Below are 23622 nucleotides of genomic sequence, written 5' to 3'. Positions count from 1 at the left end.
ACACCCTATTGCCCATAGTTTCACCCTGCCCGGGGATCGAATCCGGGTCCACTCACCTGCGAGGCGATCATGCTGACCATTACACCACAGGTTGCTACATTACACTACAACATACGGTAAAGAAATACAATACACTACAATAAACTACACTACAATACACTACAATAAACTACACTACAATACACTACAATAAACTACACTACAATACACTACAATACAATAACAATCAGTCTTTCTTTTATTTGCTCTCATAAGTCTTGTTTCTTTAATGTCTTTTGTTAAGTTATTTTCTCATGGATCCTTTAACAAATTTGTACCTATTACCATTTTTCTTTTTTTTTTTGTACAAGATAAATACGAGTGGTGGTAGGAGGCGCAATAGTGAAGATTAGCAACTATTACTTCCTAAATGATCGTCTCGTTTAACTACTAACTGCCACCTCGTGCCCCAGGCCCGGTGTGTCCGGAGTCTTACACACACTCACACAATTATGTATGTATGTATGTGTATGTGTATGTATGTATGTATGTGTGTATGTATGTATGTATGTCTCTCTCTTTTCCCTACTTTTCGTTCCTCTTTTCTCCCTTCTTTCTCTCTTATCCCAACTCTTTATTTTCCCTTTTCCTCCTTCCTCTCTCTCTCTCTCTCTCTACTCTGTTTCCTCGACCTATTCTCTCACCATTCGGCCCTCCGTCCCCACACTACTCTCCCTCCCCACACTCTTCTCCCTCCTCACCCCTTTTTCCTCTCCCTCCCCACCCTCTCCTCTCCTCACCCCTACTCTCCCTCCCCCACCTCCACCTCTCCCTCCCCACCCCTACTCTCCCTCCACCCCTCTCCTCTCCCTCCCCCCCCTCTCCCTCTCCCCTCCCCCTCTCCTCTCCCTCCCCACCTCTGTCTCCCTCCCCACCCCTCTCTCCCTCCCCTCCCCTCTCCCCTCCCCCCTCCCCTCCCACCCCCCTCTCTCCCTCCCCACCCCTCTCCCTCCCCCTCTCCTCCCCTCCCCCTCTCCTCTCCCCACCCCCCCTCTCCTCCCCACCCCTCCCCCCACCTCCTCCCCTCCCCCTCTCCCTCCCACCCCTCTCCTCTCACCCCACCTCTCCTCCCCTCCCTCCTCCCACCTCTCCTCTCCCTCCCCACCCCACTCTCCTCCCCACCCCACTCACCTCTCCCTACATCATGGCGACTCCACTGTCACTAATGGCCTGGTCGAGTCTGACAATCCAAAGCTTACCTCGTCAGCTTCTCAATGTTGATATTCCATTTAAAACTTAGTCCAATTAGGGGATGTTTTGCTCACTGTCAGAGATGTCGCAGTAAAAGCCCAAGGAATTTAACGAATCATCTTTCAGCGTTAAGTCACTGAGACGGGGCGAGGCAGACAGATAGATAGATAGACAGATAGATAGACAAAGACAGACACAGATAGATAGATAGACATACAGAGACAGATAGACACAGATAGATAGATAGATAGATAGATAGATAGATAGATAGATAGAGGTGCAGAGAAGTAGATAGAAAGCAATACAGATAAATACAAGTAGATATAGATAATTAGACAGACAGACAGACAGACAGACAAATCATGATAACGGGCACTGAGTGATGTTAATATACCTCAAAGACTCATAGAACAGACTCAGAATAAACTCATAACGTCAGTCTTCCTAAAACCCGGTCAAATAGTGGTGAAGTTATGGTTTATTCTTCAGGGATATGGTGTTACAAGATGGTTGGTCCCCCCCCCTCCTCCCTCCCTCTCTCTTTCCCCTTTCTCTCTTCAAAATCTCTCTCTTTCTTTCTCTAATTTCCCTCTCTCTCTCTTTCCATCTCCCTTTCTTTCCCCTTTTTCTCTTCAAAATCTCTCTTTCTTTCTTTCTCTAATTTCCCTCTATCTCTCTCCCTTTTCATCTGTCTCTCCCCCCCTCTCTCTCTCTCTCTTCAAAATATCTCTTTCTTTCCTTAATTCTTTTCCCTCTCGTTATTTTCTTTCACTCTCTCGTTCTTCCCCTACTCTCTCCCCGTTCTTCCCGCTCTCTTACTCCTTCATTCCCGTTCTTCCCGCTCTCTTACTCCTTCATTCCCGTTCTTCCCGCTCTCTTTCTCCTTCCTATTCCTTTCTCTCTCAACACCTTCAGCAGGCAGACACAACACAAACACGTGCACCAGAAATGTTACGACACGTCCGGGATAATGGTCGCTGCCTGTGAGTATGGCAGTAATGGATATCCCCAGTTTGCTCACCTCTCGAGCCTGCCCTGCCCGTCACTCACCCAGGTCAAGTTAACACGGATTAACTGTTTCATCGGCCCTTTTCCGCCTCTGATTGATGTTAAAATGGATTTACAATTTCGATAATCTCTTTTGCTTTGAGATGGATGCTGTTAAAAATGGTTTTGTAATCTTGTTGACAATTTTCTTTTCAACTGCTGTAAAGTTAAATAAGTTCAAGCAATTGTTAACATCTCCTTCGATTGTGCCATTCACTAGGTTAAATTAACATAGTTTACCTTAGGACTGTTAGTAACATAATTTACCTGTTTCATATTTTCTTCTTTCATTAATAAGTTAAACTTCGCCCCAGTGTGACGTGTAACCAACCGTGTAGTAAGGGTCTCCTCGCTGTTCACCGTGACACTGACCTGTGGAGGAGAGAGGCGAGGGTTAGTGTTGCAGTGAGTATATTACACACACACACACACACACACACACACACACACACACACGTGATCAGTATAATTTACATACTGTATAATTTAGAGTAAGTAATTAATAACTTACAACCATGGATGTATAATTATGAACATTCATTATTCAATGACATGTTGAGGGCAGAGGTTGTTCATAGGTTATAGCGCTTGGGGTAAGACATAGCAACCAGCTTCATTCGGACAGGTGTTATGACTTAGCTGAGTATGGCAGTATGATGCAACCCTCCTCTGAGTAGTAGATAACAAGTGATCATGGACCCTTCGTGCCCGGTGGCGAGTCCGGTGGTACAGTTTACCAAAACGTGAACGTTCGAACGCTCGTACTTGGCTAGCGCACAACCGCCGTCCGGCTGACAGCGTACAGCGACATCGTTTTCCAGCGTAAATAAATTGGTTAATTAATGCCTTCCTAAAGAAACCATCGAAATGGGCCCAGATTTGTTCCACTCTACGAATTTTTTTCCGGTTTTTCCACCCAGTTTGATGAAAAACGATTGTGCCGATTCGGCTGCCCAGAACAGACACACGGCTATTCCTATAGTATATGAGATAATCATGGTCGTGGTTGTTATAATCATGGTCGTGGTTGTTATAATCATAGTCGTGGTTGTTATAATCATGGTCGTGGTTGTTATAATCACGGTCGTGGTTGTTATAATCATGGTCGTGGGTGTTATAATCATGGTCGTGGTTGTTATGATTATAATCGTGGTTGTTATAATCATGGTCGTGGTTGTTATAATCATGGTCGTTGTTGTTATAATAAGGGTCGGGTTGCTATAATCAGGTCGCAGTTGTTATAATCATGGTTCGCGTTGTTGCTAATCATGGTCGCGGGTTGTTATAATCATGGTCGGTTGTTATAATCATGGTCGTTGTTGTTATATAATGTAATCTACCAACACAGGTATCAAAACCCCACACCTAACTTTTTAATCTTTAATAAAACCCAGATTAACCTCACCTAATCAACAGGATTAGAGACCCTTAGGATTGTACCTGGCACCAATACCGTATACATTTCTCTACACTGGATTAATAACAAAACATTTAATCACCTTCTAATAGCTAGCTGCCCATGGATTCATCAAGTTGTGAGTCGTAAATGTCAATATAATTATGTTTATTCTCACAAATATTTATAGTTGTTGTGTATTGTATTGTATGTTATCGAAATGTATGGTATTGTACTGTATTGTACTTTCACAGGAATAAGCATACTGTGTACACACTGGTAATGTTGAAATCAAGATCCAGATGTATGATGAAACTCAGCTCCCTCCACCTGTTATCTCCAAATCATTTCTGTTTCTTCTTTATTCTTCTATTTATCATATTCCTTTCCTTACTAATCCAAACAACATTAAAAAAAGTAGGCTAAGAAAAAGTGGGGAGGAGGGGAGTTGCACGATAATCGTATCTGCGGGCTTGACAAAGGCAGAGCAAAGAATACCGAGGTGCTGTCCGTAGACTTGCACTGTTTTCAGCATAACAATGGTTAATTAATGCATTTTGTAAAGAAACCATCGATATGTGGGACCAGGTTTGTTCCACTTATGAATTTTTTGTGATTTATCCACTGGGTTTTATGAAAAAACGATTGTGCCGTTTCGCTGCCCAGAACAGACACACACACAGACAGACAGACACTGCTAGTCCTATAGTATTAGATTCTTTAAACACTGACGGATTGCTTATATATTTGGTAATTTGATAATTTGCATCACAATTTGCAATGCGTCAAGTATTTCTTGGATAGTTAGATAATTAATATATAGATAGTAGCACTATCAGTTAAGAATGACTCATGGGTCAACGAGATCAGTTCCAACTGGTTATTTATAAAACATAACATAAACACTGCTGACTGGTGGTCGGCAGTACATTCCCACGAGGTGATTACTTCTCCTTTCGAGAAACTTTCAGAAGATTGGATCAAGGATCACTTCATGTGTGTGTATGACCATTTCCTGGGCGTGGCAAACGCTGGGCCCCCCTAGTTAGTCTTTTGCTGAACCCAGACAGTACACATCTAACACTGAGACCAATTTCAAATCTAGAACAATCCACTGGACCACCTCAGCACTAGATCGGGGCACAGCCTATTTCTGTACAGGCCAGAAGATTGGCTCAGTAACACATTCCAGGCCATAATATGTCGCATAAATAACCCCTGTTTTATGGAAGACGTAAACCCCAAAGGTAGACATCAATTATCGACAGTCTCCGACATCTTGTTGATCATGCACCAAGCAAATTTACTTTTAAGTGGGATAGCTCCACTGGCAAGTGTCACCTCACAGGTCTATACACACCCACAACGCTCTCTCTGCATTTGACTTAACACAGGTCAGTTGTTGTATGCTTAACACTCGTCAGCACTTAAGCTTATTCCTTTCTGCTTCAATATTTGCTAAAAGTTTTCCTATTTTCTCGGGGAATAATAAACATAAACCGTAATTAAAAACGATCTATCCAACATAAACCTTAAATTACAAGCGACGACTTTCAATTAAAAGACTTACGACTCACCTGGTTAAATAACAAGCGGAGAATAACACTTAATAAAATAATATCAAAATAAAATAATACACTGTGTAGATTAAGGAACACACACACACACACACACGACTAAGAATACAAAACAAAAGAAGAGGAGGGTAGAGACAAACAGAGAGAGACACTAAGAACTAGAAACAGAGAGAGAGAGAGAGAGAGAGAGAGAGAGAGAGAGAGAGAGAGAGAGAGATACAAAACACACGACCTGGAAACACAGGAACCAGCAACACAGGTCTACACTATACGAGTGTAGAACTTTTACCAGGTAACACAACAAGCTTCTCCATAATGTAAACTTGCTATGATGTATTTTTATCTTCGTTTATTTAGGGTCAAGATGGTTCAAAGATATTGCACTAGAGCTATTGTTACACTCCGTTTTCTATGAAGCAGAAGTTCTTTTTACTGCAATTAGACTCGAGGAGTAGCAGAGGTTCTTCTTTGCTGTTTTTTATTTTTTCAACCTAAACCATCCAAAAAATCTAGCTTAAACCCAATTAAAAAACCCAAACTAAAAACGGAGATTGGGTTCTGTTAGGGGTTGGGGTGGTCTGGCCTGGCTTAAAGGAGGAGGGGGGGTGTGAGGAGGTCACAATAAAATACGTAGCTGACATACTCTGTTGACACTGTAAGATTCAGTTTCACGATGATTACAGGAAACACAGTGACTTAAAAATGTAACTATATTTAGTGTGTGTGTGTGTGTGTGTGTGTGTGTGTGTGTGTGTCCTTTCACAGGCACTTTATACAATACATACATAATCGTCCTGTTCCATATAGCACGACCTGTCTCACCCAAATAACGAGAATTAAAACAAGAAAGAAGCTTAAGAACATAACAAGTGACCAAAAGGTTGAAAAAGTTGAAAGGGATGAAAAATACAAAGAAAAGAAAGTTTGATGTAATAGGCGCAGAAAAGACAAAGGAAGTAAGGAAACAAAAAGAGAAAACAAAGAACAAGGGAAGTACAGAGAAGAAAGTATATAGGAACAAAAAAGTGCAAGAACAGCTGAAAAGAAAGCAAGTTAAAACCAAAATATACGAAAAATATATAAGAAAGTACAATGTAAACTACAAATCCGTGCAAAAGAAACTCCAGATGAAAGTAAAAAGAACAAAAATACAAAGAAAAATCAAACGTATAAATGAACCAAAAGTACAAAAAAAAAATAAAGAAAACTAGAAATGTCAGGATGAAGGAGGAGAATACGAACAGAAAAGGTCACCACTTAGCTGATTCCCCAGTCTCCCAATACCCTATAACCAGTCACATACATCATTCAGCCTTTGTAAAGTTTATTATATTCTTTTTGAATAATCGCTAGTTAGTCACCTTCAATAAATTACAGCTCATCACTCAACTATGAATTTCATTACATTTCAATCACTAATCAATTTGTTAAGCAGTCACCAGAAAAGCTGCTGATACAGATGAGTCACTAGCTAAAAAGCTGGATATAGTGCGACAGTCACCAGCGAAAAGGCTGAGCATTGTATATGATAGTCACCAGCGAAAAGCTGGATGCTCATGCTAGTCACTACGAAAAATGCGATGCTCTATGTCCAGTCACTAGCGAAAAAGCCGAATACATATGCCAGTCACCAGCGAAAAAGCCGGATACATATGAGTCACCAGCGAAAAGGGCGGATACATATGACAGTCACTCCTGTAAGAAGGGTTAACTCTCAGCCTTGAAGGTGCCCTGTTCCCTCGGTCATTCACAGACACTGCTCACTCAACTATGGGTACGCCAAATATCTTCAGGGCGGAGAATTATTCACAGCCACCAATGAATAAATTGTGAGAGGGCCAGATCTGGAGCAGGAAGACACGAACATCTCTTGACCTGAACTCGGGAAGATGTGGACTTCCTAACAAGTGGAGGGCGATACTAAGATATTGATGGGAGAGGTCATGCTGTCTCCCTCCTGCCAACATGTCGCCTCCCTCACAGGTGAATTTCACTTAGACTCCTGTTTTATAATTGACAGAGTAAGTACCGTGGTTGATAGACTGATCATGAATGCCGTGATTGATGGTTGATCAGTTTTACCTTTGAGGCGAGATCATGGGATCTAAGATTTAGAACTTTGCTGGTACGTGATCCCGGTTACTGGGCAGGTGAAGAAGAGGAAGTCAACATCACAATATCTATGATGTGATTCAACACTCATGAAGGGCACAGAAGCCTGACCGGTTCTTCTACAATCTCTAAATAATTTGACAAAAGTATCAGGCCAACTATCTTCCGGACTTGAGGGTTGGCGACCACAACCCTCCACTCCAAGGCTCTATATGCCTGAAGTTGCTTTTACCTGACGACGAACACCTGAAGAAAATACCACGTGTTGTTTTGTGTTCGATTCCCTAAATCAAGCTTCCAGGAGATGGCAAGAGAATTTCATGACTACTGTGGCGGAAGAAGACTATTTTAATTTGTGTTTAACGAGTGAGTCGGGAAAGTGTCTGAGTCGTAGCATCCAAGAGGTCTCATGCTGTTTACTTTTATGTCACGGTGTAACGCAACTCGGTCTGTAAAACGAGTTACTCCAGGAAGCCGTTCACACTCCCTACTACAGCACCACACGACGTCTTAGAAGCGGTAATTACCCATCCTCAGGTCTCCAAGACTCTCTCCTGGGCTTCACCTTATTTTTCTCAACGTTGACCATTACAAAGAATCATAATTAACACTGGTATCTTATGGGTTTTAATACACGTGATCACCGGGAAGATTATCTTAACAATACACCAATGTGTTGCTTCAACATCATAAATAACACATTATACCTTAACTACAGATCGAAAAAGTTCTCTTAAACACCACTCAGTCATTCCTCTTCAAGGCACTAAATACAAGAGCTGTTGCCCCCACAACAGGAAGATTCAATCTGACCGTAACCCCTGGCTAGATCCCTTATATATGCATCAAAGCCCACCAGTTCTTTGCACCGCCAATCATAACTCTGCCGGCTTTCATACAAATGCACATACAGTACAGAGGGGGGTGAAGCTGGATATCTCCGGCCAATCAGGAACGAGAGCCATGTGACTAATTACTACAGCCAGCGAGGAAACTTTTGCCTTGTTTGAAGTAAAGCTGTCGATTGTTGGGAGGCGGTCATCAAGCGGGTGTATAAGAAGCTCTGTCTGAGTTCACTAGTTTCTGCAGGTTAATTAAGTCCTAGATGAACCTGTCTAATTAAAACACTACAATGCGTTAATGATGTTATTTTGGATGCCATTTCTGTCCTCAAGTCAACAGTTAGATGCGTCCTTACATCTCCCTTACGAGAGAAATTCAAAGTACCAACATTTGAGAGCCCGAAAGTAGGCCTCCAGGGATTAACTCTTCACCCCCAGGCCTATGCGGGGACAGGTAAGATGCACCTCCCTACACCCCGAGAGTTGCCGAGGTGAAGTGACGGTACTGTATCATTAGAGAGAGAGAGAGAGAGCACGGCAACAGAATTGAATTGAAACAGTTAATTTAGCCAGAAAAACACAGATACAGAGTGGATAATAATAAGAATATTTAACATGGCTGAGCCAGTTGATAACCTGAGCTCTCAAGGAAGTATTATGTAACATTTAGTATCAAATGGAATAGTACAATAGCATGGTGGTAATAAGAACATCTCATAATGTTACCACGGTTATCACTTCAATATTTTATAAGTTTATTTATTTATTTTTTATATGTACAGTATATACATAAATTACAGTGGAATTGAAAAACATAAGTACTGTATAATGGGGGAGCAGTACAACCTGGGTTGTACAGTAATAAGGTTGAACAAGAGGACAGAGCTGTCAGGATTATGTCTAGTTGGCAAATATGTTTATTGCAATGGTAATTACTTATCTATTTACATGATAATTTCCGATAAAACGGTTTTGATGGTACAATAAAAGCAAGTACTGTAAATATAGTAGGTGTTACAAGAAATATTAATACTTAGACAATAGATAATTTTTAAGAGATGATTTAAAGGAAGGGAGCGTAGTCTTTGCTCGGATGGGTGGGGGTAAGTTGTTCCACACCTTCACACCATGATATTTTATGGAGGTCTGGGACTGAGAGGAGCGCATGGGGGGTGGTCTTAGTAGCTCTGGGTGCCTTAAGTTGTATCTCTGATTATTCCGGAACTGAAAATAATTATTGTCAAGCAAGTGATTGATAGATTTGTAAACAAAGAGGGCACAGCAGTAGGTGTTAATATCTTCGAATTTTAAAATTTTCAATATAACAAATTTCTCGTTTGCGTGATCTGTTTTTTTTCAAATAGGTCATTGTCCGTACAACTCTCTTTTGTGCAGTAACCAGAGATTGTGCTTTTGAAGAGTCAGAGGCCCCCCCATAGTGTGTGACAGTGTATCAGGTGTTGGTAGACAAGATCATGAAAGATTTCTTCCATTGCCGTGAGAGTGAGTGACTGTCGAGTGTGATACATGATACCGCACTGTTTATTGACTTTACTGTGAATGGCTTGTATGTGGTTTCTCCAGTCAAGTTTCTCACCAACAATAACTCTGAGGAATTTAGTATTTTGTTCGCGTTTGAGGACTGTATTACCAAGGTACAGGGGGTCCAAGTCTGGAGGTAAATTTTTTCCTTCTGTGAAAGATCGTGTAGTGGGTTTTCTCAAGGTTTAAGGTCGGTTTATTACGTATTACCCAGCTCCTGACTTTAGTTAATTCAGTGTTCATAGTTCTCATCAAGGAATGGAGGTCTGAGTTGCTGGCATAGAGATTACTACCGTCTGCAAATAAGTTGTATTTTATGAGTGGGCTGGCGTGGACTATGTCGTTTATGTGCAACAAAAACAGTACTGGACCGAGAATGGAACCTTGGGGGACTCCATACAAGATTGGCGAGGAGTCAGATTGGTGATTATTATAGCAGACATACTGCGTCCTGTTGGACAGATATGAGGTAAACCAATTGTGGGACAGGCCCCTAGTGCCGTAATGTTCAAGTTTTGAAAGGAGGATGGCATGGTCGACAGTACCAAAGGCTTTAGAGAGGTCCAAGAATATACCGAGTGTGAACTGACTGTCATCAAAGGAATTTAAGACGTCATTAGTAAAGGATAGCAGAGCACTCTCAGTCGACCTTCTAGCTCTAAATCCCTACTGGGAGTCTGTAAAGATGTTATTGGCATTGCAGAATGAATTTAGTCTATTACATGCTAGCTTTTCCAGTATCTTAATCAAGGCTGGGAGGACTGATATGGGGCAGTAATTCTTGAAGAGACCTTTGTCCCCAGATTTTTTATATGCTGGGTGAACTTTAGCAATATTCAGTTTAACAGGAAAGACACCACTAGTGAAGGAGGAGTTACAAATGTGTTGGAGAACAGGTAGTAATAAGTGGGCTACTTTCTTTATGATGCTCATTGGTATATTGTCTTCACCTGCTGCTGCATCTTTGGACATTTTTATGATGGCCAGTAATTCATCTGCCGTGACAGGGGATAAGGACAGCTCATTTTTCTGTCTGTTTTGCAGGTAGGCTCTAAGTTCCTCATGGTGATCTGGGATGCTCTCTGCAAGATTTTTGCAGAGGCGACCAATAAGAGCATCTCTCTCTCTCTCTCTCTCCTCCTACCCTTTGTAACCACAGTTTTTCGATCAATTGAAATTCCTCTTGTTACTTCTCAACCTTGAACAAAGTGTGACGGGGAGGAGACCAGAAAACTCGCCTCAAAATACCTCCACCAACGAGCCACCACGACTGATCCTTTGCCACACACACCAAAAACCTTCCAACAGTTAATATTTTTATCTAATATCTTATTTTCACGAATATTCCTGTGTTGCCAGACGATGGTACACCTATCTGTCTTAACCTGTAATACCTGTTGCCTCGTGTACCAACTCAACTGAAGTATGTACTTTAAATAATTGAGTTATTAAAGCACAGATATTAATAATAACAAGGACGGTAGAAGCTATATTATTTAATACAATATTTACTTTATTTTTACATAATATTTTTACATTCAATTATCATTTTTTATGATTCTTTCGGCAGCGAAAATGTTATTATAAAAAATCTTTCATGCTTTATTTTTTTATATGGCATTATTTGATTCCTCTATGTTATTATCCCCCACCAAGTCAACCACATTTTACGAACTACATCCTCTGATTTATTTTTTCGAATTTTATTATATATTATAGATCTATCTATCTATATATCTGTGTTTGTGTGTACAAAAATAAAAATTTACAACAAACATACAATGCGAGATCTTGAGAACAATTAAACCAACTAGTGAGTACCATATTTCACCTCCTCAAGTACGACTGGACACCTTATACACAATGACTTAATCCCTTGAGTACGTTGCTTTAACTCTTTGAATACCATGACCAATTCCTCGTCTATGTTACCATAAGGGACTAAATCAATTAATACTGAGACTATCTATATAATTCTGTATAAACCATTATGTTTTGTTAGAATGAGACTGTGTAAATCTCCGTAAACATTTGATTTTAATGTTAATTATTCTATAACCTGTAAACTTTTGCATAAATTACGTAATGTTAATATTATCAGACTACCTGTACCAATCTGCATAAACATTATCATTTGGGTAGTTAACTATCAGACTAACAGTGATGACTACCACACTGATGCTACAATAAACAAAATGATAAAACTCTCTCTCTCTCTCCTTCAACATTCCCCTCAGCATCAAGAATTAATAAATGAATTTCTCTGCAGTAAACAAACACCGCTATTACAACACGTGAAATTCCCTTCCCCCCATGCATGTGCCTCTCTCTCTCTCTCTCTCTCTCTCTCTCTCTCTCTCTCTCTCTCTCTCTCCAAATAACAATAGCAAGAAAACATGATAAATTAACCCTATCTATCACGTAAATTAGATATAACATTGTGTGGTAATTGCTGTAACAAGGTAATTATTCCAAAAGATACGTAGTTTAGTATTTTAAAGCTTAATTCATAAAAAAAAAAAATATTCAACAACTATACCTTCCATTTTGGGGGAAGATAGGCAATACCTTCATGTGTGTAGAAGATATATAATGACTGTGAAAAACATTGTGGCTTTCTTAGTTGTATTCATAACCTGAAGATTCTTTCCACTCCCCCATTTATTTCACCGGTAGATTAACCATCCTAAGGTGAGAGAGGTAGGGGGGGTGGGGGTAAGGGAGGTAGGGGGTAGGGGTAAGGGAGGTAGGGGGTAAAGGTTGAGGGTAAGGGGGGGGAGGGAGGGTTAAGGGCCTAGGCTTTTGGAATACAGTCATGGAATCTTCATCTCTGTCGCCTCAGATAATTCACGCGGGAAGGAAGGAGTGAGGGAGACACTATCACCCAAAAACTGAAAACTTTGAGATCATCTACAGCTTATTAGGGGGCGTATATACTTCAGGTAACTACAGTAGAATGTGTGCTTTGTTCGGCCTCTTGACCCCTGCTGGCCGAGGAAGCGAGCCATCCAAGGCTAACATCCAGTGAGGCTCTGCTGGTGTTAATGTATCTGTTAAAACTGATGACACTCTTCTATTACTACCTTCTTTTATTTTTTATCTCTCTCTAATTCTCTATTTAAATCTCTTCCTCTCTTATCTCTTCTCTTTCTTCACCCCTTCTATCTAACTTCATCCCCCTCTCTCTCTCTCTTGATCTGTTTCTTCCATTCCCCTTCTCTATCTTCAAACAGCCTTCTCAAAAACAACAACACCAACCCCGTCCCCTCTCTCTCTCTCTCTCTCTCTCTCTCTATTTCATTAATATCTTCTCCCCTCTCCACCAACAAAGAATAATAATTAACCTTTCCTGTGTACTAAACAAACCTCCTGGACCACAACACAACTCTCCTCACTGGGCGTCTCAGCTTACAAGACCTCAAAACTACTTAAACACTGAGGGTAAAGGTGAAGGAGGAGACTGATATCTCCAGAAATAACTTAAAGAATTGTACCAAAAATTCTGGAGATGTTATTTGCATGATACCAAATAACAAGTGGAAACAAGAATGCACAGAACCTGATGTAACCTAATCTAACCTAACCTGATCTAACCTAAGCTGATGTGACCTAACTTAACCTAACCTGACCTAAGCTAACCTGATGTAACCTAACCTAAGCTGATGTGACCTAACTTAACCTAACCTGACCTAATGTAACCTAACCTGATGTAACATAACCTAACCTAACCTGACCCCCGTAACAGCAAAAGAAACTTATCCTAATCTTAAGGTGGATCGAGCACAGTGATGGTATCCGACTGTTACAATTAAACAACTATTTTTTCATTAGTCACTTCCCTGTCGTATTCTGGACACTTGTCCGTCCTTCCAAAAAGTCTATAATCACATACTAAGTCCTAAAGGCGGTTTTCATTCTCAACAAACACATATAACTGACGATAACTAATGCAAAAATGACGCCATATTTTCATAAGAATCTAAGCGTCGCCTTCCGTGAAAACAATAAGATTATAAGAAACAGGAAAGTGAAGACTATTACAGTGAAAACAAAAGACAATCAAGCCTATATTTACGGTATTAACTTCCCCAATGAGATCCTCCAGGGTTTATTTCACCTTTCGACAAATCCAGATTCGCAAATGTTTAGTTTAAGAGCGGACGAGAACAATGGACGCCACTAGAGAATGAAAGGCGGAATATTTACGATAAATAAATAATTTCTTCGTCTACAAAGCAGCTAGACGTGAAATTATTGCCATATCATCAGTTTTTCGCCGTGTTTTACCTCATAAGTTCCCTCTTCTTTCATGCCCTGCCCAACACAGGTGATTTATGATTGAAAGTAGAGAAGAAAAAAATTACTTGAATTAAAGGAAAAAGTTGCCCTGACGCTGTTATTACTGACTGTCATCAAAACAATATCGCAGAATTTAACCTAATGCGTTCTAAATTTTAAATCGGTATTATAATAATTGAAAGAGAGAGAGAGAGAGAGAGAGAGAGAGAGAGAGAGAGAGAGAGAGAGAGAGAGAGAGAGAGACACTATCACCACGCGGCTTATAATGTCCCCCCAAAGGCTAATTATAAGAAGTCAACCCACTTCGAGTCGCAAATGCGTGTTTCACCGCGCATGACGTCATCTGGCCGACAGCCAAGAGAGGTGTGGTATAGGGTGGGACCTCAGTTACCAGCTGGCCTTCGTGATGCAAAGGTCTTTGACAATGTCTGATAAATGCTCCGTAATTTGATGCAGATAAATTTACAGACTACGTGATAAAAGCTTGAGATTTCATCGATTTTCAAAGGATGAAAACAGAAAAAAGTGGATTTCATTGTGAATGCAGGAGGAAAGGCAATACTAGAGAGCCGTTGGCAGGTATAAATTTAAATTCCATAAAGTCTACGTTCAACGAGGAAACCGGATGTGGAGACAAGTACCTATTTGTTGCTTGAAACTGTTGTATAGCCCAGTCATCTGTACTATATCTAGTGGCCATATTGATACATTGAAAACCTCTACACATATATACTTGTATTCACTGATTTACTGTAATAGCTCGGGGAGAGAGAATGGTAGTAATTATAATCATTAAAAAAATTATCGTTTTTTGTTTAATTATTTTATTTAATTCTTGTAATCCTTCTGCCCCCCTCAGTAAATTGCTAGCCCATATGCCTAGATTACTTAATTGCCTTTACACTGATACTGGCAACAAATTCATGAGAAGACGATTGTTAATAATAATTATATATTTTTTAATAATAATAAGAATGTCATAAAAAAAATAATTATATGGGAAGTTCAAATGGCTAACTGAAAGATAGTGCTCCAGGGGATGAGACACCTTCTAATACAGTGGGGTGATCTGACCCGGGATAATATGAGTCCCCTTACTACCGTTTTCTTCGACTACTGCCATATGACCTCACATATTATGCCCCTCCCCTGTGCATGGGTAGACTTGGTTTAATTAGACTCAGGTCTCCACTACCAGGATAACTTTTTACAGCGGAAACACAGTGCAAAATTCCCCTATGAAACCACCTGTAACTGCTCTATCAAAAAACTGCCAATTTCCGGTCACAGACGCAATTGGTAGACGTAAGGTAATATCACGAATGGGTTTTCTAGTGTCGCTGTACCCGAATCAGATAAAACCTTTAATTCGTGATGCGTGTTCACCCTACAGCAGTATCTTTTGCCTATTGGAGTCCCAAGTGGGGGGTGAACCAGGACCAAGAGACCACCCAAAAAATAAAGGGGTAATTAAACTTCAATGAACTAAACACACAAGTGATCACAGCGTTACCAGTAATACTCTCTCTCTCTCTCTCTCTCTCTCTCTCCTAACACCAACAATAACAATGAACAAGGGATAATATTTTTGCCCTCTGTACTTAACAAATATCCACCACCAACACTACTACCACCACCACCAACATCATCACCACCAATAACAACGCTACCTTCACTACTACCATCACCACCATCACCAACATCATCACCACCAATAACAACGCCACCTTCACCACTACCACCACTCCTTCCTCCCTCCCCAAGGAAAGAATCAGCCACACTACTAAAACTCACTCGGGAACTCCACCATTTTCCAGGCAATGAGGTTGGTAACCGGAGCCGGCTAAATAAGCGAGTAAGGTAACCGGAGCCGGCTAAATAACCGAGTAAGGTAACAGGGGCCGGATTTTTGCGTCTCTCTTACGGTGAATTTAAAACACATCTGGAGGCTGTTGTAATTTTCTCAGATTGCCGCTACCATGTGGAATATTGAGGCGAACTGGCTGATGATCTTCTCTTTCTTTCTCTCTCCTTCTCTTCTCTATCCCCCTCTCTGTATCGCTCCTTCTCTCCTACCCTACCACCCGTTTCTTTCTCTCCTCCCATACCCTTCCTTCTCTCTCTCTCTCTCTCTCTCTTTCTTTCCCTCCCCTCCCTTACCCTACCAGCCCCCCTCTCTCTTTCTTTCCCTCCCCTTCCTTACCCTACCATCCCCCTTTCTCCCTTTCCCTTCCTCCTTACCCCCCTTTCTTTCCCTCCCCTCCCTTACCCTACCAGCCCCCCTCTCTCTTTCTTTCCCTCCCCTTCCTTACCCTACTTTCTCCTCTCTCTTTCTCTCCTTCCCCCTCCCTCTTCTTCTCTCTCCCTCTCTTTCTCGATACGTAAAATATTCCACGAGACTTAAAAAAAAGACACATGTACGAATGTATTTTATTTACCTTTTTGTTGTTAGAAGATTATGAGAAAAAATTCCAACGAACGTAAAAATAATTATTAAGAGGTCTGACAATTAACAAAAACCGGTAATATAATTTTTTTCCGTTTTAAAATTAAGGATTAGTTTTAACTTACAATATAAACAAAACTATATATCCACTTCGGTTAAAAGTACTTATATATATTTTTTATTTTTTTCATTTACAATTTGAAGACATTAAAAATATATATTAGCCTCTATGTCAAGACCCTAAATTGCTTTTATTAATTTCACTGACCAGATGAAGGCAAAACTCCACTCAGCATTTCTGTATGGGAGTTTTATACACGAGCTTAGATTAAACTTATTCATTATTCACGACGCTTTGATGTTTCATGTATAAAGAAGTCTTGAGACCATATCCTGGAGGCCTACGAATGAGTTATTGGCCGAGTTAAACTTGATAAACTTCCATCAGATGGGTTAGTAAAGGCGCGGTATTTGGGTTAGTGAAGCAGGCAAAAAATAATGGAGACGAGTTCATGAAAAATATATTATCTTCTCTCTGCTGTTCTTAATGTTCTTTTCTTTCACCTCTTCCTTCTTTTGGCGTTAATTTCTCTTCTCTCCTCCTCTCTTCTCTTCTTTTACTGTAGCTATTCTTTCTTCATTTCTTTTCCCTGTTATACTCCTCTCTTCCTTTTCTAGTTCCTCATTTTGTATACCTGCCATTTTATTTTTTTTCATTCCTCTTTTTTTTCTTCTCTTCGTTTCCTATTTCTTCTTCTCTCCCATCTATTTTCTTCTATGCCTCTCCCAGTTCTTTCCTCTGTTCCTTTGCCCTTCCTTCCTCCTCAGTTCTCACGCCTCTCACAACTAGGCAGTATAAGCTATGTAAAATCCCATTTGCAAAACTGTATACAACTTAACCAAATACTCTGTTGCGTGCGATTGTACCCGGTCCTTCCTCTCTCTCTCTTACTCTAACCTGCACTCAATTTTTATTCTAACCTGCACTCAATTTTTACTCTAAACTGCACTCAATTTTTACTCTAAACTGCACTCAATCTTTACTCTAAACTGCACTCAGTCTTTACTTTAACTTTTACTCAGTCTATATTCCAACTTGCACTCAAAAACGCCCAATGTAATTTAGTCTCTTATTCACAAAATTAGAACCTTCAACTTGCACTCAATTTCACTCATAAAGGTCCTAATACATTTATGCACTCAACTCATGCACTCAGGAGCTGTTAGGGTCTTAAACCTGCCCTCAACCGTGAACTTGAACACGCACTTGGGCCGTCCTTCAAGCACTTCGCAATATTTACTCGGTATTTTTAGAGTGCATACAAAGAGGTGAGATACAGCATAAAAAGATAGAGAGAGTAAGAGAGATTAGAGAGAGAGAGAGAGAGAGAGAGAGAGAGAGAGAGAGAGAGAGAGAGAGAGAGAGAGAGAGAGAGAGACTATTACTGCAGTGACAAATTACTATGTATTGATAACATGGAGTCTCAATTGAGGTACACGACACCATGTAATTACCCGTCACTCATCACCCGTAACTCACCACCCATCACTCATCACCCGTCACTCTTCACCCGTCACTTATTACTCTCCACCAGTCACTGTTCACCCATCACTCTCCACCTGTTACTCTCCACCTGTCACTCTTCACCCGTCACTCACCCATCACTCTCTACCCGTCACTCTTAACCGCCACTTTTCACCCGTCACCCATCACTTTTCACCCGTCACTCTTAACCGCCAGTCTACACCCGTCACACAACAATTCTCCCGTCACTCTTCACCCGTCGCTGTCAACCGTCACTCTTCACCTGTCACCCGTCACTCTTTACCCATCACCAGATCACTCGTCACCCGTCACTCTTCTCTTACCTGTCACCCATCACATTCTAACCACCACTCAATCATTCACCCATCACTTTTCATCCGTCACTGTTCACCCGTCATCCACCCTGACAGCTGAAGCACCAAACCTAGTGAACGGTGCTTCATAACCTTGGTAATGTAAACACCTACATATTAATATCTTTCTTCTTCTACCTCTCCTCTTCTCACTCTCTCTCGTTCTTTCTCTTCCATCTATCTCTATTCACTTATTCCTCCTTTTAACTTCTTTTACTCTCACAATTATCCCGTCTCTCCCCTACGACTCATCATCTTCCTTTCACTATCTCCTCCTCCTCCTCCTCTCTTCCTTTCGTTTCTTCCCTCTCCCTTTCTTCTACTGCCCTCCTGCTCCCCTCCCTCTTCAAATGCTCTTCTCCTCCGTTTCCTCATCTTTTCCTTTCTCCCCTCTTCCCACTCGTTAAAACCTTTCCTCCTCCTACTCCCCTTCTTCTTCTTCCCCTCTTCCCCACACCCTCCTCCTCCTCCTTCTCCCCTGTCGCCTTTTCTCCCCTCTCCCCACCACCACAGCGTCACAATTTACTCTCCCCAGTGTATTAGCTCCCCATGTGTCTCTTTCACCCCACGCTCACCTCCACATTCCAAGAAATTCCCGAAATCGTAAATGTAGAGCGAGGAGGACCCCCACTTTCACATACCAATTCCTAGTGGCACGATTCCCACATTCCTGCTACCATTCCCACGCTGCCAGTTTTGGGTAAGACCAATCATATATTCCTGTAGTGGGTGTCATCACTGCGGGGTTCCAGATTCAAGTAGTGGCACTATGGTGTTACTTCTGCAGGAGGTGCCAATAACAGGGCCTAGTGTCAATGGTCATTAACATTTCACATTCTTATTTTGTACGCCACTATCTTCGCCCCAGGCACCTCTATTCCCACTTGATATGACACTATTCCCACCATTCCCATCTGAGGCGGCACTATTATTACTTCCCGCAACAATATTCCCACTTAACATCCCACCATTCCCACCTCCTGTGACACTGTTCCCACTTAACACCTCACAATTCTAATCTGAGACAGGACAATTCCTATCTCTTGCGACAATGTTCCAATTTGCCACGGGCCGACACTCCAGTCTTAAACAACATTAATTCCACATTTTGAGACATTGTTTCAGTTTTAACTATAACATCGTTCCTACCTCAAATGGCAACACTCCTACTGTTCCTCACTGGCACTAATCCCACTTCTTATGACAAAGGTGCCACATCCTACTCTAACCCTACTATCATTCCCATCTCAGGAGGGCATCATTCCCACCAATTTTCGTGAAGGTACTATTCCAATCTCTTTTGACACTCTTCCAACCTTTATGCCACCATTCCCAACTGTCCATAGCGCCAATAAAAGTCACGTGACAATGTTTCTGCTTGACGTTTGACACCATTTCTAACATACAAGTCACCATTGTCATCTCAACTGACACTGTTCCTACTTTAATTCCTATTTCACCTCCCGCGACTCTTTTCCTATTTTATGCCTACCCATTCCCACCTTATAAGACACAATTCCTACCTCCCGTGGCACTATTCCCATTTTGCGCCCCACTATTCCAACTTTGAAGACACTATTCCCACTTTGCACCTCACCATTCCCATCTCTCGTCACTATTCCTACTTTACACCCCACCATTCCCACCCCTACACTATTCCCACGTTACACCCCACCATTCCCACCTCACGGCACTAATCCCACTTTACACCCTACCATTACCACCTCACGGCACTATTCCCACTTTACACCCCACTACACTTTACACCCCCACCATTCCCACCCCCACGGCAGTATTCCCACTTTACACCCCACCATTCCCATCTTCCACGACACTGTTCCCACTTTATTCCCCACCATTCCCGCCTCAGACGACACTATTCCTATTCAAGCAGCACACTCCAACTCCAGGCGGCACCATTCCCACATTCCTAGACATGATCTGCAATATATGATGCGCACTGTCCAGGCTCCATCCCATGGCTGTATTTCCATGTCGCTGTATCTTGTGGGTACAGGAACAAGAAGGACTGATGACTGGGAGGATAATACAGAAATATGGCGGTCGATAAGGTAGATGATACAAATTGAAGGTCAGATAGAGAACTCATAAAGCCATGGTATACAATATAAGTTTCACAAATAAAGAGAGCAAATATTATAGTATTATATGAGTGTAAATGATCAGCAGTATCTTAACACTTCTGTATATTAATAAAACCAAGATAAATACAAGTTGAGTCACTTACTCAATGTCCATAAATATTAAATAACAACAACGACAACAACATTAATAATAATAATAATAATAATAATAATAATAATAATAATAATAATAATAATAATAACAATAATAATATATCGGGGAATCACAGAAAACGGAATAGAAAATCAATCTAACACACACACACACACACACACACACACACACACACACACACACACACACACACACACACACTGAAATAACACACCACCACCCAGTAGGATGGGGTACTGTGACACCACACCACACCACCCGGTGTCTCCATGACCACGTGAGGTCCTCCATATCAACACCCGAGGACGAATTACCACACCACGTGAACACCACACCACCCGGTGTCCCCATGACCAGCGAGTGCTATATAGGCGAGACGATTGCTACCGCGTGAACACAACACCACCACCCAGTGTCTCTCCCGCATTCGTGAGATTATATCAACTTACCGGGTGACGCTCACCTGGTGTCCCCATGACCACGTGAGGTCCTTCATATCAACACCCGAGGACGAGTTACTACACCACGTGAACACAACACCACACCACCCGGTGTCTCCATGACCACGTGAGGTCCTTCATATCAACACCCGAGGACGAGTTACCACATCACGTGAACACCTCACCACCTGGTGTCTCCATGACCAGTCCAGGCCCGGGCCATCAACTGTAAACTATAATAATTTGTATGTTCAATTCATGTTCCTTCTTCTTTCAGTAATGAAAGCTTTTGTTAAACGACCCACCCACCCCATGTCTTTGTATGTAATAAGTCATTTTTGTCCAATGTATATTTTCAGCCTTCGGGCTGCAGAACTTCTTCAATAAACCGTTAATTATTATTATTATTTAAACACACACACACTCTCTCTCTCTCTCTCTCTCTCTCTCTCTCTCTCTCTCTCTCTCTCTCTCTCTCTCTCTCTCTCTCTTTACCGTCTCTTTCTCTCACAAAAAACTTCCTCACCTACTACAGCTGATCTCCGTTAAGTCATAATAACAAGCCACCACCCATAACTGTACTGCACACGGTAAGTACCTTAAATCAGATGATATGACTGTACGAGTGATGTGTGTGTCCCTACACCGTTATCATCACACACTGGATGCACCTCACAGTACACCAGGTATGACACGGTCTACGAGAGAGACAACGAGCTATTTGGCTGGAAATTTTCATACCAGTCTTTAATTTAGGGCTCACAGCGTCCCACTGTTTGGGAAATGAACCGCGTGTTGGGTTGTATTTACAATATCGTTTCAATGTTTATAAGCAAGAGGGGTGTTTGGTCGGGTGGTGCTCCCAGCGGGTGTAAAAATGGATTAATTTGATAAAATGATCATTGTATTTTAGTATTATGAGACGTGTCTGTCAAAGTTATGAGTGTTTCAGCCTAAATATATAGCTGCCAGGGTGCTACTTAGTGCATAATGATGCGGGCAGTAACACCTTAATGAAAATATGTTACGATATTACCACAGATTATTCTAGTGTTTCATATATTTTCTATTTATATACTGTACCCTGTCTCTCTCTGTCCTTACGCGCGCGCGCACACACACACACACACACACACGCGCGCGCACTCACTATGAACATTGATCCAGACTCCTCCAAGAGGACAAGAATAGAAAATCAGCCGACTCACGCAACATGACACAACCCGGAAGTAAACTTTACCCTGGCGGTGAAATTAATGGGAAACAAAACGAACTGTTTCCAAAACTTGTCATCCAAGCGAAAAAATTCTGTGAAGCAAAGAAAACACGTAGAAAAATAATCGGAAGAGCTGTAGTTTTTCCAAGTACTGAGCCTTGGGGTGCTCCACTAGTGACGTTACCCCAATCAGATTTAGTGCCGTTAATGCTTACTCGCTGTTTCCTGTCCAGTAACCGTGGGGACTCTGTCGAAGGCTTTGTTAAACTCGAGGTATACCACACCATCACCGTGCCCGTCGCCCACTGGCTCGAAAACAGCTAAAAAAAATGTTAGACCTGAAGCCCACTTGTGAAGCCATGTTGGGAATCATTGATCAACTTGTTCTTCAGGCGATTTCGAATAGTTTGAAATTATTGCTCCAAGCAATTTTCCTACAATTGATGTTAAACTGATTGGACAGTAGTTAGAGGATGGCCATCTATCTCCTTTCTTGAAAATCGGTTATTCGTTTCCATTTGTACATGTTTTGGATGTTAATGGGTGTTTTTTTTTTGGTTTTGTTTTTTTGTTTTGTTTGTTGTTTTTTTTTTTGTTTGTGTGTGTTTTTTTTGTGTTTTGTTTGGTTACTTTGCTCATTTCTCTGTAGTTATCCGTTAGCTCGCCGGTATTGGCCTAATCTTGTCTTGTGTTGTAATTTGATACATTTGGAAGAATCCCTTGAGGTTTGATTTCGCCTCCCTTGCTACCTTCAGTTCATTATTCCTCTTTGCTTTCTTATCTCGGTCTTACCCCTACCGGCCAATACCTTATTATGATTTCGGAGGTAAACTTCACCACGATATATTCTCCTACCTATAGCCTTCCTTTGTCCAACAATATCCTTTAAATAATTATTTATCCATTTGGGGTCATTGTTATTTTATCTGAGTTTTCTGTCTGGTATGTTCTGCCTTTATGTATTAAGTAACTCAATATTTAAATTGTTATGGAACTCGTCAACCTCAGATCTCGTGATCAGGTCTTTCTCAATGGTCACATTTTGTGAGGTTATCGTTGTCGGGTCACCAGGTAAATTGAGGTAATCCTCTGTTGGTACATTATATGAGGTCACCACACGTGAGGTCATGCAATTCACCCCAAACGTAATACCCCTTGTCTCAGCTGCCATTTCAACTTATCAAAGTTTGCCCTTCTGACATCTGGGACTCTAATGGAATTTTCCTTGCAACTGACAATAAGTTCTACTTTGAATCTCACTTCTTAGTGATCGCTGTTAGCTAGTTCGTTCCCTACCTCGACATTACTAAAGAGGTT

This window comes from Homarus americanus, unplaced genomic scaffold (assembly GCF_018991925.1).
Source record: "Homarus americanus isolate GMGI-L3 unplaced genomic scaffold, GMGI_Hamer_2.0 scaffold5831, whole genome shotgun sequence".
NCBI lineage: Eukaryota > Metazoa > Arthropoda > Malacostraca > Decapoda > Nephropidae > Homarus > Homarus americanus.
The sequence above is the reverse complement of the archived record's forward strand: the minus strand, read 5'-3'. Positions refer to the sequence as shown.